The following is a 5039-nucleotide window of genomic DNA, read 5'->3' on the forward strand; positions in this document are numbered from 1 at the left end:
AGGATAAGCTGCTACATACAAATTCTATAATTTCCCTTCTTCCTTATATAATTATATAAGTTACATTCTACCCTATATATTTAGTATTGCCTTACCCCGTAATAATATATTTAGACTAGCTAAGTATAATAATAGTCTTCTTTATAGTTGTAACCGTATAGAAGTATAGTTTCGAATTAACTTATATAACGAAGTTAATTTAAAAATTGTTAAAATTTTGGAAGGTAATAGTTTTAGACTTATAGTCCGTATTAGCCGCGTATAAATACAAAAAATCATTGCCAAACAAAATATTAGGCTTCAATTCGTCAATTACCTAGGCTCCCTTTATAAACTTTATTAAGGTAGGGTTACCCTATTTATTATATCCTTTAAAATAAATTTTAAAAATTACTTACTCGGAAATACTAACGGACTTCCCTTCTACTCCTTTTATTTTAATATACCTTATCTCTACCGTATATTTTAGAGCCTTTAGAAATTATCTTCTAATAAGGGTTCTTCCTATACTAAGGTCTATATATACTTCTATTAGGTTACCCTCGGGAGACGGGCGGGCGTTTACCCTTATATAAGTATAGTTAGAGATAGGACTATTATTAATATTGGAAGTAGAGGTTATATTATATACTTCGCGAACTTTTATTAGGGCTATTATTTTAATAGGAATTAGCGTTACTTAAGGAACGGGGCTTAATTCTTCTCCTTTTAATCATCCTTCTACAGCCATTTAGCATCTCTTAAAGTACTAGAAAAATTTATTATATAACTCGTATTACTTTCTACAATAGCCGTACATTCGCTATTCTAGGGCTAGTAATAATAGGGTTCTAATCTTTTCGGCCTTAGCGGCTGGAGGTAACTAATAGTAATCTCAATATTCTTTCTTTTTTACAGTAATTTTAAAGTATTTAGAGTATTTATAGTATTTTCTTAATGTTTTTAAGACTAAATAAGCCGTTATACTTTTTATAGAGTTCGTATTAGAATTTAAATCGTTATTATCTCTATTCTCCTTAGTATAATAGGCGCGCTTATATACTTTTTCATTGTAATTAAAATTGTAGTCGCAATTATAACTACGGTCGCAATAGTAGTCCTAATTTTAATTTCGGGTTATACTAGTATTGCCGGATCCGTTACAATTGTAACTACACTCTCAATTATAATTTTAACTACGGTTGCGGTTACATTCCTAATTTTAATTGTAATTACAATCCTAACTTTAATTATAATTGCTATTAAACCTATTATAAGAATGGGAGTCGATATTCGGCCAGTTGCCTCCTCTTACTTCTTATTTAGTAATAGATACGAGTATAGTTCGGGAGGTAGCAATTAACTATATATAATTAGCTAAGGACTCGCCTTCCACTAATACTCTTAAGAATTATTTTACTCTAAGATCTATACTCGACTAGATCTACATTATTACGCCGTACCAATTCTTATTATCTTTAATCAAAATACCCATTACCTTAACATAGCATATTTATTTTTAAATATAATAAGTAAGGGTACTATAATTATTGTTAATATTTCGAAGATAAAATCGGCCTCTAGTAAATTTTGCAGTAGCTATAATTAAACTCAGAGAAAAATAATTAATTAAACGATCTAACAATTTATAAATACCTTTCTCCTTCCAACTAAATTTAATATTACTATCCACTTCCACCATCCACTAAATACGGGCTATACCTACTAAATATATATAGAATAAACGTATAAATTACTTATTTATTCTACTTATCAAGTATCTCTATTTTATATTGGTAATGAAAAATAATATTTATTTACAGAAAATATAAACATTAGTATACGTAGTATATTTACTATTATTAATAACGCTTTAATTTTTAGAGTCGTATCTATTAGGGTTAAAACTTCCGATATTTTCCCGTTTAACTTTCTTAAAATCTTCGTAGTTGTTATTATTATAGTTATATTTACAACATCTATTATTTAGGTTATTATCTTTCCTTCCGCCTCTTCTTAGTAGGGAATTATTATTACCGCCTCCGCTAATTGTATAATATAAATTGTAACCTCTATTATTAAGAGTACAAGGATTACCGCTTCTACCGCATTTTCCGCTATAACTACCTCCGCCGTCGGATAGTAAATTTAGATCTCCTCCTCCTCCTCTTAAATAAAAGGGTTTATTATCGCTATAAATTAAATTAGCATCACCTAATATTTAATCGGTAGGGATATTATTAATAATAATAATTAGCTTAGTAGGGGATCTATTTAATAGAAGATTAGGATTAATACTAAGCGTGTAAAATTAATATAATATTTAAACTTTTATTCAAGCGGGCACCGAAGTACCTCGGGTATTAATTTACGTCGGTACGTCCGGTAAGTTAGTAGTTTAAAGCGGGGCAGATTAAATACGGGTTACCTTTACTATAATCCTTAACCCGGGGGGTATTAAAATTATCTTTAGTTTAATTCTTTCCTTAATACTCTAACCAATTTTAATAAAAAGAGCGTACTCCCAAAATAAATTTATAAGGGACAATATTTTATAAGGGGCTCCCTCGGGTATATTCTCTATAGAGTTATAAAAGGCTTAAGGCCTACCCTTAATACTTATTTTATCCTTAATAATTATTTTAACTAAATAATTATATATTGTAGTTTCGAAGGGTATACCGAAGACGTCGTCAGCCTCGTTAATTATCATTTTAACTAATAGTTTAGTCGGAGCTGAAGGACTTCTACCCTCCTCTAACTAAACCTAAATAGGGCTAGGAGGAGTATAAAGATTATTAAATAATCTTTTTAACACCTCTTCTCGGATTTCCTTTATTACCTCTATACGGACGCTATTAATTTATTTAATAATATTCTCTATAATAATTTTAGCCGTTTCCTTCTATTAGTTAACTAACTTCTTAATAGTATTATTTAAGGTCACTTTAAAATACTTCTTTTAAGTACCGACTTATTCTACTAAAGCTATTTGAAAATCGTTATTAATTTCCTAACACTACATTATAAAAGTTACTTCGTTCTACTTATCCAATTAATTAATATATTCTTTAATTTTAGTAAATTGCCCGGCGAGTATATTATCGATCTTAGTAGCCTATTTAACGAATAGGGTATCGATTTTCTTATAATCCTTTTCTAGCGAATTTTATAAATTAATTAATTATAGGGTAATTTTATTAAATAGGGCATCGATTTATCTATCGAACTTAGTATTGAAATATTCAATTGATTCCTTATTATTTCCGAACTTGGCCAGTCTTACTAGGAGAATTTTATTTAAATTACTATAGGGTAAACTTATAATTCTAAAATTACAATCCAACCTTAACTAAAGTTCCGTATTTTTATCTACTAATAGTTTATAATAAATATAGTTTATAGAAGGGTATTAAATTTCGCGACGGGGGTCCGCGACAGGAGGAGTATAAACGTTAATCGGTAGTAACTTACCGCAAGGTTCAATAGCAGTTATTACGTAAGATTTATTATAGTCTTACTCGGGCCTATAGAGGTTAGTCTCGCTCTTTATATATTTAATATCGGTATTTATACTACGGAGGTATTCGTTCTGGATATCTGATATATCTATTAAACTATTATAATAATATTATTTCTGGGGGTTTAGAGGATTAGAGCTGACTTTAGAAGTAGGGAGAATATTATAGGCGCCCGGCATAGAGTTGTTAAATTCGACGAATAAGCTAAATATTTTTAGTTAATATATATTAAATAAGTACGAACTTAAATATAATTTTATAATAATAATAATAACTAGTATAAAAGGTATAGAATATATGTAATTAGGAATTAAATAGGAGAGAAGATACTACTATATACTTAAGTTCGGTAATAGGGGAAACCTTTAGTATCTAAACAAATTTAGGATCTAGGTAGTAATATATAGTTACCCAAATTCGCTATATAGGGTAAAAGAGTATAGATTATTAACTTTGTAATTAATTAAATTTGTTACATCGTCGGGGATTCTTCATAATTACCTAAATTTATTATAAAGAGGAAGTGGGGTAGATTATATTCTCTAAATAAATAGGACGCTCTTCTTAAATCGGAAAAGTAATTATATAGTCGCAAAAATACCCAAATTCGTCTTACATACCTTATAAACGCTTCTAATCTTCGTAACAAGAAGAGAGAAGCGATTTCTTTATTACTTAAAAGAGCAATCTTACTATCGCTTGGTACAATGTCGCCTAATACCTTCTTAAATAAGGCCGGTCGGCGAAGATAGTATAGTATAGTTTAGGTTAAGCAATTAAAATTGCAATTACTATTTAATACTATTAAGAGGTTATTTAAATGTTATAATAATAATATATATCTAATTAAATATATATAAAGTAATACTCTAGGAAGACTCCAGAGTAGGAAGCTTGCGTGCGGTTGATTAACCTTAAGGTACGCAAGCCTTATCTAATCTACAGACCCACCTTCGTAGGTAGGCTCCCGCGGGAGCGGTTTATTCAATTAAACCCGACCGAGCGGCTAGACTATCTAATTAAGTAATCTAATATATAATAACACTAGTAATACCGTTCTAGTATTAGTTAATTTGCGTATTGAGGGGTAGGTAAATACTTTAGTTTATAGCAGGTAATTATAATAAGGGTTAGTAAATTTTAGAGAAATAGAAATTTTTTTAATTTAATAACTGTTCTAAAGGGATAATTATACTTTATTGTATTAATCTTCCTCATTCTAATACCTATTAGTTTAAATTTCCCAAACTTAATGTACGCGAGATAAATATAGCGGTTGCTAGAAGAGATAATTGTAACGGCAAAGCTATTATTTTAAGCAAAGATTTAAAGGAAGCGCTTCGTTGTATCCTAGTCTTTAAATAACTATTTAATTGGTACGGTAGTTTGAGGATTGTATAGCCTTGGTCGGTTTTTGAGTATTTGCTTAATAAAGTTATTATCAGTAGTTTCGTTGGCGGTAATAAGGGTATTAAGTATATAGTCGTTATCGTCTTCGTTAGGGGGTATAGGTGGGGGGGGGGGGGGGGGGGGGGGGGG

Source organism: Neurospora tetrasperma (assembly GCF_000213175.1).
Source record: "Neurospora tetrasperma FGSC 2508 unplaced genomic scaffold NEUTE1scaffold_3, whole genome shotgun sequence".
In the NCBI taxonomy this organism is placed as follows: Eukaryota; Fungi; Ascomycota; class Sordariomycetes; order Sordariales; family Sordariaceae; genus Neurospora; species Neurospora tetrasperma.